We start from the raw sequence: 13,821 nt of genomic DNA on the forward strand, positions 1-13,821 counted from the left end.
TATGTCGGTTTGTCCTTCATGCATTACTACACCATTCATCCTATCGGCATGAAACTTTGGGAAGTTGTTGAGTACACTCCCGCAAAGGTTTCTGGCAAAAAAACAAGCATTTACAATGCAACGGTTTCGCCTTTGGAAAAGTTAGACCTATTGGCATTGTAAATGACAAAATTTTTATTTATGTGTTGGTTTTGAAAAAAGATAAATAAATGACATTGTCATTTACAATGCCAATAGCTTAATCTCTTGCAAATGCGAGACCTATTGTACCCTACGGACGAGCTCAGCAGACAGCAATTACTACCACACACCCACACGCCAGAGCCACACACACACAAGCCAGCCACACACACCCAGAGCGGCCCTTATTGTTTGAAGTACATCAAGACCCTTGTTGCTGGTATACTGCATGCTTCAATTTTACGCTGGTAATAATAAAAGCACATATTAAATTGCTCAAAATCACACAGTGCTGGTCAAATGCTGAATCTGGGATTAGAAACCAAAAGGTTTTTAATTAATAGCTGCACCAAAGACTGGCAGAATGACCCTAGTGGCATCTGCAGTCAGGTGCAGTATGCCCATACAGAAATTGGCTTCCCGGCTGGAGTGATAGATAGCTTGTGGCTTTACAGTTGTGGACTGAGAACCACGTGGCTCAAATACCGATGCTGAACATCATCAGACGCTTTAAGTCACCAGTTCCTTTACAGGGAAGTCAACATAGAATTTGGCACCTCTTTACTCCTTTTTACTTGTTAAGTTGGAGCATTCTTAAAACAAACAGTCGAAGAAAGTAGGTCTTTGAAAAGCGTTCCTTCTATTTCCCTTGAACCCACTGCAACTGGCTGCTGAGATTGCTTTCAGTGCGAGGAAAGGAACTGCGTCCCCAGTCCAAAGCAAAAACTGAATGAAAGATAATTGCAAACCTAAGGCTTAGGAACCCTTGGATGCTTTCCTGCCTCAACCCGTTGTTTAACTCACACGGAAAGGTATTGCATTAAATGTAAAGGCGACTGAGACTTCAATAACGAGAGGCACTATATAATGTTATTACACACCTGTCAGTGCGATGCTGTGCACTGCTCAGAGGAAAGTCCAACATACCCGCGGCACACATGATGCAATATTACGAGGCCTCTGAGGGGTACAACACACACAACTCAGAGCGGTGTGGTATGAGTCACCCAAGGGTAACACATCACATACACACTCAGCTTTAAGGAGTCCCAGCATGTACCTCTCTCTCTCTTTCTTTCTCTTTACCCCCCAAACACACACAACCCTCAGAGCAGCACTGTGTTCACTACACTGATGGGAGAGATGACAGAACTCACCTAGCACCAAAGGATCACACTGCACACAATACCTCCACACCCACCCACACCCCTCGGGACGATATGATGTCGCATGGCTTGGGGAGGGGGGGGGGGGGGGGAAGCAGATCATAACTCTCCTCCACACACGACGACGCAAGGGAATATCATATACTACCCCCCCCCCCACACACACACACACACACACACACAAACTCATGTGGGCTCAGTTTAAGTAACATACTCAGGGAAGAGGATATCCGCCAATCCCAGATAGTCGCGACATACACCCACGGAAAGTGTGCCACTAGAACACCCGCCACACATCACAGGGACATAACACACTCCACAAGCATAATGCAGGAACACGTGTACATTATGCAGGACTTTCTCTGGCAGTGTCATATCCATCCATTTCAACTAGAAGCAGCAGATTTTTAAATCTCCAAATTAGGCATATTATGTTGTAAACGCAGCAACCACAGAATCACATAAACCTGGCGTTCGTTGTTTTAGCAACAATTCATTCACGAAAGGCAAACAAAACCGGAATATTCCAATTCTAAACAGTGCCCAATGTTAACTGCACTTTGAAGACGATCACTTCTTCGGTTTAACTACCCAAAAGAAAGCAAAATAAAATATGCAAATAATGGGTAAAGTGTAATATTGTCCTCGGCTACCTTCTGTATTTACAAACTGCTCGACCTTTGACCTTGTGGTTTAAGATGTCACCATTAGCCCTGGGTGGCAACAGTGGACAAGATCACACGGTTTCCCTTTATCTGGTCTCTACCCTGCGCCGACTTCCTTAAGGAGAGACCTTGCATGCAGGTGTCAAAGGTCAACGTCTCTTCCCCCCCCTGCGGTGATTGTGCTCGAAGCTTCAAACAGGGCCGATTTGTGACTTCCTCCGATTTTGCAACGCTGCCTTGACCCCCGCTCTCCCGCCCCCTGGCAAACCTGTTAATTACCCTTTACACATACAAATATCACCCCTGGCCAACCAAGTGCCTCTTTGTGCTCAGTAATTCATCGCCCGGCCCCCTCCATTGGAATTCGCCCCCTCCCTGCTCAGGCACATTTAAATAGTTATGGTCTGTGTAGCTCGCGCCCATGAATGACCCCCCACCCCCTCAAAATGTTTCCATCAGGCTTGAGCTCTTCAGAGCCGGTGCACGTGCACCACCCCATGGTGAAGAACTGCAGTCCGAAATCACATCCGATTACACAATGAAAGTGAGATTAAGCACAGATCACGCTGCCACCGGCCTCTTGGCGCTTGAATAATGCGCGTCCGCTGGTGATCTCAGAAGGATGAAAGCCGAAAGCAGAGGTCGGTTCTGAGGGAGTCGACCCAACAGCACATCTGCAGCAGGCGCTCTATCCCACCGAGCTTTAACCGAGCTATCTCCAAGCTCCTCGGGACTCCTGTGAGACCATGGGCCTGGCTTCGAGAAGCCAGGGGCCCAGGGCTACAAGCCAGGACTTCAAGGCGCGTTGCGCTGTATGAAACGGGGGGGAGGGGGGTTCCTGCACGGATCCACCATGATAATCAGGGGCAGTGTGCAGGCCCTGCGCGGATCAGGACAGACAGGGGCAGTGTGCGGGCCCTGCGCGGATCCAGGACATGCAGAGATAGTCTGCATCCATGGATACTAGGACAGTGGTGCACACCACAGTGTAAAACAGGACAGAGTTCCTGAACGTTCTAGTGGCCCTTCCCTCCCACACTAGACAATAGACCCCACCTGCTCGCCAACCACTCTCCCCGTTTGTCTTTCGTTGTCTTTCCCAATCACTTCGTTTGCACCTTTGCCTCTTCACCCATCCGCACCCTCCTTCCATCTCCCCTCCCCCTCCCCCCCAGGGCACTGCCCTTTCATGTCGGGACGAAAGCCAGGCGTCCCACGAGCCCCTTCAATGCCTGGAGACAGTTTTATGTCGCATTATTTGCCGCCATGAATGCGCACTATGAAGTAACCGCTAGGGGGCGGCACCAGCCCTTCCAATGAAGCGATCACGGGGAAGAGGTTTGGCATCGAAAAGTTTCTTTCCGAGAGGTTGTGTTTAATAACGATTCGAGCGAATTTCGTTTTGTATGGCTGAACATTTCTGCTTTACTGCTGTGTGTAGTATTTTGGGGGAAAACCACTTAAACAAACAAACACATTTTTTTTGTACTCTGCTCGCCCCACCCCTTCCTCCTTAACAAACAACAAGATAGAAGCAGTTTACGTGGTGAATGGGGTTCAAAGTGGGGAGATTTTCACATCAAAAGAAAGTCGAGGCTTGTGTGAAACCAAACAATATTATGGACCTCAGAGGATACAAAGGGAGGCAGACGGAGAGTGAAAGGGGAGGGGGGGTGGGAACGGGCACACGGGTAGGGGGGCTGAACGGACACACGGACAGCGGGAGGGGGGGGCAGGAAGGCAAGAATTAAAAAAACCACTCACCTGGACTTCTTCCGCCGGCCGTGGTCGGCATGAAATGACGAATCCAAACTAATAAAAAAAAAAACGAAACTCCGCCCACCGCCCAATGATGATGCAAAAAGGGTGGAGAGGGAAAAAAATGCAGGAATGCCCACGAATCTGGTCCGTGAATGACGGACAGATCTCTGTTCCAATGGCTAGCCTCCATTTATGGAGCTAGCCAATGGAACAGAGGGCGTATTCAAGTCCCCCATACTGAAAACTAAAGATTTCTCCAGGGTGCGGAGCTAAAGCTCCGTGCCCCATGCGAAACCTAAAAAGTTTACGGTGCGACTCGCTTTTGCAGTGACCCTCAACAAAGCACAAGGACAATCGCTGCAAGTGTGTGGACTACATTTGGAGAATCCGTGCTTCTCACATGGACAACTGTATGTGGCCAGCTCACACGTCGGAAAACCTTCTGATTTATTCATGTAAGCACCAGACGGAAAAACAAATACTGTGTATCCACAAGCACTCGAATAAATAAACAGAATTAAAACACTTTAACCCCTTGCGTGAGGGGCGTATTCCCCGCCTGTGCTGACTCCGCCTTGCACGGGCGGAGTCATGACGGAACGGTTCCGTCATCAGCACAGCTCAACCGACGCTGATGACGGAACCGTTCTGTCATCAGCATGCAAGGGGTTAAAAAATTTCCATATTAAAATGAATAAGTTTCAATAAAAATGACACAATGTAAATTGAATGTTATCATAACAAGTTTCCCTAAATTTACTTTCTTCTGAGATCGCAGCAATGCGCGACGGGTAAGCTAGCATAGTATATTAAAAAGAGGTATACTGTGCAAAGGGTCCAGGCATCCTGTACAAGTGGACAGGGGCTTGCTCTAGCAATCCCAAGGTGCTCTCTTAGGGTCTTGAAGTCAAGAAGCCTTAGGCTTATCAGAGAGGAGTGTTAAACATCTGCTGCATGCACACAGTCAATAAATGATGCACACAGTCAATAACTGATACACACGACTCGATAAGGAGATCCACACTAATTTATAAAAATTTCATGTATCCACATATATATTTAGGCACCAAAATCATTACAATCAGGTAAGTAAGTTTAGAGTTAGAAAAATGTACAGGTTTTAATGGTCGACACTTAGTGCAATTTCTGCCGCGGTAATGTTATCCTACGGTGGAAAGACAAATACTGCATACAGGTAATTTACAGCGCCTTACAGAACCAATCTTCCGGACTTAAGGGGAGTATGGGGCAGGGTCCAAGGCAGCACCAACAGGTCCCCTTGGGCAGCACTGAGGCAGCTGGGTGCAGAGGTGCAATAGAGTGTGGGGTGCCCGGTAGAAGGCAATTGAGATTGGTCCTGTCAAAAAGAGGATGAAGGTTTGGACTATCCTTCCAGAAGGTACAGACGCCACTTCATACTATTCTGACAGACGACGTGGCTCCTTCGAAATAGTTCATCGATCGTACTGGCATATACAATACCTGCTTTACCTGCACCATCCAATATCTTAACCGCTACTTAAAATAGCATTGCCACTCGCATACAAGTTGTATGAACTTCAGACTAGCCCAGAATCTTCGTGTGACAAGCATTTATGCATTAACACGGATCGTTTCTTGTAGTAACTATATCGTTAAAAACACGCCGCCCATCCCCATCACGCAGCCCTTTAAACAGCAATAAGACATCCTTACCCACTCTGTCTTTGACCACGCTGCATTAATTCTCAACATGGCTTTTAACTCAGACAAAACGTTGATATTAAGATTCCAGGTAAAGAAATCCAACTACATAAGGAGCACATAAATCATGGAGTAGCTACACCTCAGAGAAACAAAACCTCATATGAATTTTCTGATTATACCCACCTGGATTAAAAGATTCCATTTTATAGGAAGATACAACATAAGTGACAAGATGGTAGTGTCCTGAGGAAGACACTTATACTGTGTCGAAACGCGTAGACGGAACCATCTCCACACTGTATCACCTGACTAAAGAAATCAAAATATATCTCTGTATTATATCAATTGAGAAACTTTTTTATTCCTTTTTTTAATCTATATGTCAATGAATCTGTTCATGATATTTTTATACAATTTATTAAATTGAAACCAATGTGCTAATTTCAGTGCCTCACCATTTTTTATTCATTTGTTGTCTGATACTTTGCCAGTGTATAATTGTTGCCTGGGTGTTTTATTTCCCATAATTGGACTAGTGAGGCCAGTTCAGCTGAACAAAAAAGAGGGCTCTGGTCTCATGATGCTCGGGACTTGGGGACACCTTTGATCCACTTCTGCTTGGACCAGGGGAGGCCAGGTGCAGAGGTGTACTGAGGCATCTGGTGTCGGTCACCAGGGACACTCGCGGTAGAGCAGGCCTGCACAGAGAGCTGCAGGAGACATAGGGAGGTCCATAGTTGGCAAACCCAAGGTGAGCTTTGGCTCTGGAGGGTCTGGGGACAACTGTGGCACCGTTGGCCTACTTCAAGTCAGGCTAGGGGGCACAGGTGCCAAGCCATGCCTTCCCTGGACCGGACACAAGCTTCCTAGGACCGATTTCTGGCATTACAACCATCTTCAGCCAGGCTTGCTTGAATCCAGTGGCAAAGTGAGCAAGGGACTCAAGTCTGAGCATACCCTGCCAACTTATGGCGAACAAAGCGGTACAAAAGGGGGTGGTGGAACACTCACACCCAGTACCGCTTTGGAGGAGTCCTGGGGTCGACTGGTGACGACCTGGATCCTGCTGGGCCCTGCGGCGTCGTGACCGGAGTCGACGACGGCGCCGGGGCCGAAGCACCCGACGGCACTGGGGCCAAAGCACCCGACGGCACCGGGGCCAAAGCACCCGACGGCACCGGGGCCAAAGCACCCGACGGCACCGGGGCCAAAGCACCCGACGGCACCGGGGCCAAAGCACCCGACGGCACCGGGGCCAAAGCACCCAACGGCCCGCTAGGGCTCTCAGTCGGACACGCGGGGCCCGAAGAAGTCTCGGCAGGTTCCGACGGAGGGAAGTGCAACCCCATGGCAGTGAGGAAAGCACTTATCTCCTCTGGCGTCGCATGCAGCCCAGGGACCGGCGGGTATGGAGCTGGACGAGACGTCTACGGCTCTGGTGGAGCCACGCAGGCGGGGTCCCCCGAACCCCCAGCCGCGTCGGGGGGGGGGGGGGGTAGTCGGAAGAGCGATGACGCCTCTTCGACTTCTTTTTCGAATGCCTCGACTTACCGGAGCCCGACGAGTGGTGGTGACTCGAACGTCAATGACTGCGGCTCCGAGACCGGTCCCTCGACTTCCTTCTCGACTGGGACCTAGAGCAGTGCGGAGCAGACTGCCGGAGCTCGAGCAACTTAAGGGACCGCTTCAGTCTAGCCTTGGCGGTCAAGGCCCGGCAGTCGGAGCACAACATGTCATCTTTGTCAGCCCGAGGCAGTAAAGGCACAGACGGTGGGGGTCGGCCACCGACATCAGGCGGGGACTGGCCTCGCAAGGTTTACAAGCAGGCATCCCTACAGCACCGGGAGTCGAAGGTCGACTCGAAAAGTGATCAAAAGAGATCAACAAAGTTAGTCAAAAGATGACTAGAGTACTGCTCTTTCCGGATCTGCGCTTGCTGGCGCAAACAGAACTGACATCAGCGCGCGAGGGCGGCGTCTAAGTACTTCGACTACTTCATCACGACGCCGACGACGGACGCCGAACCACAGACGACGCCTACCGACACGCAGGGGTACTGCTGACGAAAACTTTCCGGATTCAGTCTGACGCCTGGGGATATTCCAAGGTAAGGAACCTAACACTAACGTGTTTCTTTCAGATATGCCCCTGTGCTGGTCAGTTCCATTACTGCCAGTGCAAGTGAACAGGGAAACCATGTCAGAACACGTTCTGGACACTGGTGAAAACGAGTTCCCCAGCTACATGATGGTTTCACTGAAAATAGTGATGTTTTGTATTAAACAACTAGTAATAATAAACCCAAATTGATTCCAGTGTTGGATTTATTCATTAATGCACCCAGAGGGTTACCCTGAAGAGAGATTTCGGACCTCGCAAGTTGAGGGCCTTTGCTCTAAGGAGTTTAAAAACAAAGCCTGCATGGGAAGAGTGTGTTCACACCCCCTTCCTCAGGGGAGAACAATTGATTAGCACTCCTATGTCGGCGAGCTTCGAAGAAGCTCAACTTTGAAACGCAAATCTGGCTCCCCTCACAGGAGAAGAGGCCTACCCCATTTATGCAGAGCTCTTGGACAGGTGGGAAATCAGCAAGTTAGGATGGAATGCCCACTATCCCAGGCCAGTACCACCCCCTTAGGTGGCATAACCTGATACAGGCATAACTTTTCAGTAGTGGCTATCTTTGTGTTGGCACACTTAGGAACTCTGGGACAGGGTTATGCCCCATTCACACAGGAAGAACACATAGGGGGTGCAGTGACCTCAAGGGGTCAGTAGCCCACTGTCTACCACCCTACACCCCCCTAATACCCCTAAATTCAGTAATTAGGGGAGCCCCTTGCACCAGAAAATGAGATCCTGCCGGCCAGAAAGACTAAGAAGGACGAAGAGTAGCATCCAGCAAGAACTGAAGACCCAGCAACTGACTTTGCGTCAATTCTTCTGCCTGCAGACTTCGAGAACTGCACCAAAAGACGACTTGTCCTGAGGCTGCTGAGTCCCCAAAGCCCGGGAGACCTGACCACACTTCAGCAACGACCCAAGACCTCTCGAGAAGTTGCGGACCTGCTGCCCTGAGTCCGGCAAGCAAACGAAGGCTCCTGAGAGGACTTCATAACCGCAGAAACCTGAAGCCTCAAGAAACAACTGCACCGGTCACTCATAGCCCAGGATGAAGTGGGCAAATGGTGTAATAGAGGTCCCTCAGCCCCTTTTGAGACAGAGTCCACCATAGTTTCACCCCCAGAGAACTCTCAGACGTTGCCTGCAGCCTCTGCATGCAGACTCCCTCTACTTCACCTTCGGACACCTCCGCACCAGTCACCCCTGGGCCGTGGATAAGAGCACCAAGGTGTTCTTGCATCTCCGAGCATCATGAGGCCTGAGCCCCCCTGCTGGTTCAGCCCAACTGGCCCCCTAGTCAAAGTCTGCTTGATTCCGGTCTGGGAAAGACGTGGCTTGGTAGTTCGGACTGGACTGTTCCCATGAGGCACAGGGTCAGAGCTGATTTGCATATAGCCAGTGTCTAACCCAGGGTGGTGTGGAGTGCAAAAAAACGATGGATTTAGGCCCAGATCCTTGTACTGGGGTGAATGTATGACATTGTTCTACATTCTGTCCATCAACTGTGTTTTTTGCGAGTATACCTGAATGGGCGTGTGTGGAAACAAGAGCCCAGTGCAAAGCCGAGGGTGAAAAAGAGTGGGAGCCTGGAATAAGGGCCCAACCTTACAAGAGAAAAGGCAAGAAGACTGGGAAATCAGCTTCTGATCAGACACAAGCACAGGTCCCCTCTCCTCAAGGGAAAGAAGATCAGCCCCAGAAGGAATTGAGCCACATGAACTTAAAGACAGAGCTCCTGGGCCCAGGGGGACCCTATAGGGAAGATATTTTCAGGGACAGAGGACCTGTCCCACTCTTGAAAGCCCGAGACCGCAAGATGCCGATTAGGAAAAGGGAGAACTCAGTGGCACCCGCAGAACCTATTGGAAGAATGAGCTCCTTTACACCAGAGGCCAGAGACCCCAAACTGGTAGAACTAGGAGAGTGGTAGTTTCTCAGCAGTATAGAGAATTTCTCCTCACATTGGCTAGTTACATCACCCAACTGGGCATCTTGGCCAGGCCATAACTTGGAGTAGGTTAGTCGCCCACTTCTACTGGCCAGGTGTGTCCCAGAAGGTGCCGTCGCCTCCTTCTGCTTCAACACACTCAGAGTGCACCTCAGAATCTTCTAATGGATCCCTGTTGATACCATACCAGAAAGACCGTCATTCAGGCCCTCGTCACCAGCCACCTCGATTAGGGCAACACTCTCTACACCAGCTTCTCCACCCAGCTCCTTAGAGGACACCAGACCATAAATAATGCTGCAGTCAGACTCACCCACAACCTCCCCAAACAGTTCCACATCATCCCCCCCCCCCACTTCAGAAACCTACACTGGCTCCCCATCCAGAGGAGATGTCAGCTTAAGATCCTCACGCACGCCTACAAAGCCCCCCCTCAACGACCATGGTTCATGCTACATCAAACAACAACTGAGCTTCCATTAACCTTCCAGACACCTTCCATTATCCTCTCTAGCCCTCGCACACATCCCCACATCTGACACAGAGGTAGTCGCTCCTTCTCCATTGCCGACAAGACATGGAACGTCCTGCCCCTCCACCTCCGAACAGCACCCTCCCTGGAGGACTTAAAAAAAGACTCAAGAACTGTCTGTTCAACCGAGACATGGCTTCTTCAGCACCCAGATACCCCTACCGGGACAGTGTCGTGCTATACAAATATTGATTGATTGAGGATGCGAGTGGCACACCTCAGCTCATTTTGTGTGCAACTTTCTAGAGGGAATACACAAACCCAGCTGTCACCCAACCCAGATGTGTATTCCAAATTGCAGGTCTAAAAATAGCATTTTTAGACCTGCAATTTTAAAAACAACTTCACTAAGCTTTCATTATTAAATTGCAAGTCTAGAGACGCCAAGCTTACTCTTCCCATCTTATCCCAATTGGAAGTTAGACTTGTAAAATGTTGCTAGGCAGCTCCAGTGTTAAGCTATGGGGGAGAGAGAGAGGCCTTGCAGCAGGGACATACAAAAATACGAGTATTTCACAACCAGGACATGTGAAACTGAAAAGTACATGTCCTTCCTTTTGAGTACATTTTACCCTGCCCATGGGCTGTCCAGGGCCTACTCCGAGTGTGACCTATGCGTAATAACAAGGAAGGTTTGGGGTGCCAACGTTTACCAGCTAGGCGACTTCTTTTCTTTCTAGGATAGGGTAGGGTAGGGACCACTTCATTTGTCCGGGAGGGCCCTAGGTGCCACAGGCTCCAATTATCATACCTTCTGCCCTAGTTGAAACTCCACCAGTGCATCCTTCTGGTCAAATGATTGCTTTTGGAGCTCCTAGCATGCCTAAAGGTTTTTATGTGCTTTCTCCATGTACTCCACCATTCTTGAACGAAAGCCAAGCACACAGACTACCATTTCCAGTTTGGACTCTCTGAGAGGCCTCTCCCAGCCTTACTTCACCAGACTTAGGGAACCTCTGACAGCATGGTCAAATAGAAGATCAAAGGGACCAAAGCCCACTCCTTTCTGTGGCACCCTCTGTAAGCAAAAGGCAGGCATGGCAAAGGAACATCCCATCTCCTTCTGAGTTTTTCAGGGAGTCACATGACAACACCTTTCATGGTCTTGTTGAATAACTCACCAGACCTTTTGTTTGTGGGTGATGTGGGGTGGTAAACTCATACGTCACCCCACACCCAGCTCACATAGAGTTTAGATAACCAAACATGAAGTTACTACCTCTGTATCACACCTCCTCCTTAGGAAACCCCATACTAGTAAAAAATACTTATGAGGGTCTTTGCAACTGCAGGAGCAGTGATAGTCCTAAGTGGAATTGCTTCTCATTACTTGGTGGCATGATCCACTACCACTAGTATGAATCAGCTTCCTAATGCCATTTGGGGGTCAAGGGGACCAACAATGTCGATCCCTACCCTCTCAAAGGAGACTCCAACCACTAGTAGTGGAATTAAGGGGGCCTTTGGTTTGCTACCTGTCTTACCACTGGCTATATAGGTAACACAGGAGTTGCAAAACTTACTTTCTAGGACATGCCTGGCCAGTAGAAGTGGATGACTAACCTACTCCAAGTCTTTGTCTGGCCAAGATGCCTAGCAGGAGCGATGTCATGTGCCAATGTGTAATAATTCTTTGTACTGCTGAGGCACTACCACTCTCCTAGTTGTAACAGGTTTGCGGTCTCTGGCCTCGGTATACAGGAGTCCCTCCTCCCAATAGGTTCTGATGGAGCCTCCGACATCTCCCTTTTCCTGGTAAGCAGCTTGCTGTGTCAGGCTCTCAAGAGTGGGACAGGTCCTCTGACCCTGGAAAAGATCTTCCCTAGAGGGTCCCACTGGGCCTAGGAAATCTGACATGCAAGGCCCAAGTTCCAGGTGTGCAGTCTCTTCAAGGGCTGACAAGTTTTCTCCCTAAGCAGAGGTTACCTGAGCTTTTGTAGCCTCAGAAGTAGTTTCCCAGAATTCATGCCTTTTCTCTTGGAGGGTTTGAGCCATTCCTCTACGCTTTAACTCCTCTTTTTCACCCTGGGCTTTGTATTGTGCTCTAGTTTTCACACACACCATTTAGGTATCCCAGCATGGCTGCATGGGAGCTTAGCTCTGCCTGGGCCCATTAGGATGTCTCCAGATCATTTCCTGGCAGACACTGGACTAGAATTGCAGAGGATATGACCACTTTTTTTTGGGGCCAGTAACTCCTCCCCATTCTAAGATCATCACTTCCATGAGATGGACCTTTGACATGGCTATCACACTGGTGACTAAAAAACAGGCATCCTTACAACAGTACTTGACTGGACAAACCTATCCAGTCATCAGTGCAGACACTTGCACTTGTATCCATCAGTGCTACTACTTCAACCCCATTTATATGTGGCTTTTGTCTGTAATTCGCCAGGTTACTGGGCCAGACAGCCAATGTAGCTACATCCACCACACCCCAGCGACTAAAGAAGCTTCAGGGTGCTCTCTGGCCTGGTCAGGGCAAACCAAAGATCCATTTGGAGACTCGCCACCCCAGTAGTAACTGGAGGCGCACTAGTGTGGACCTATTTGGGACAGGAAGAGCCCCCAGTTCGGTATTCATTGGCCTTACAATTAAAACGCCAAGCCTTTTTGGGATCCCACCTTTTACCCCGGTACCCACCCTTTGATTGTGAAGTGTCTCTGGACCCAACCTAACATGTTTTTTTGGGGGGCCTTTAGAAGACTCTTTGCCTTTTTTAATTTTATTTTTTTTGACTGTCACACATCTTTCGCTTGGGGACAATTAGCAAACCCTTTTTTGGTCACCTCCACCATGGATCTTTCCTGGAAATCCTCCTTTTGACCCACTAGCCAACCTTCTTCCCCAGCTCTTGGGTAGAAACTAACCCTAGATCCACCACGGACTGATGCAGTTTTTTTGTTGTACAAAACTAGTGCTCCTTCATCAACAGATTGTAAAGCCCTTCATAAGCTTACGCCTTACCGCCTTTCAACCAGCCACATAGTGTTTTGACTGAGAAGTGAACAAAATTTACCCAAGACAGACTCAAGGTTTTGTGGGTCTCAATGAACTTAATCTTGTACTCCTCAGTAGTGAGTCCAAAGCCCTCAATCAGCGAATCCTTCATGATGTCATAGGACTCAGTATCTTCCTCATTAAGTGTCAGGAACATGGATCTGGAATTCCTATAGCCCGACGCCCGGGACATATTGTTTGATGTCAAGGGCAACACGTTTTCATGTGTATTTTGTCCTTGGGACAAGTAGGCCCAACCCCCTACAGCACAAACCCCTTTAGCAGCTAGTTTATAGGACTGCATTCTGTATCAGGGAAGGGAATGGTCTACAGTTAAGCTAATGTGTGTGTCAATGTGTTAATGCTGTTCAAACTTTTATTGATGGTTCATTAATGCAAAGCCTTTATTATTAGGGTGAGCACTAAAAGTAAATGTTGGAACCTCGACCTGGACTACTGACAGTGGTTCCAGTATAAATGTGTACACACGTTTTCAAAGTTTAGTAATATGAGGCTATGTATAATGCTTCCAGAATGCGCTCCGATTACATGCAAATATTTTCAGAAGCTTGAAAGCAAGAGTGATGATTCTTTGCTTTCAAAATAACATGTTCACAAAAAAACATAGTATGAAAAAAAAAAAACACTTTGCTAAACTACTGTAAGATTTTAGGTACCATATCTTTGCAGCATCATTTAGTAACATGTTGATGTATGCTTGTATTTTCCAAAAATATTCATAATGATAAATCCGT

The 13,821-nt window shown here is 48.6% G+C and overlaps 1 protein-coding gene across 4 annotated transcripts in view; it reads right to left on the bottom strand.

The window, feature by feature from the left end:
• TPP2 (tripeptidyl peptidase 2) overlaps positions 1–13,821 on the bottom strand; it is a 656,253-nt gene that overhangs the window by 427,892 nt on the left and 214,540 nt on the right. The window lies entirely within an intron of this gene.

The sequence above is a fragment of the Lissotriton vulgaris genome, chromosome 8 (genome assembly GCF_964263255.1).
Source record: "Lissotriton vulgaris chromosome 8, aLisVul1.2, whole genome shotgun sequence".
In the NCBI taxonomy this organism is placed as follows: Eukaryota; Metazoa; Chordata; class Amphibia; order Caudata; family Salamandridae; genus Lissotriton; species Lissotriton vulgaris.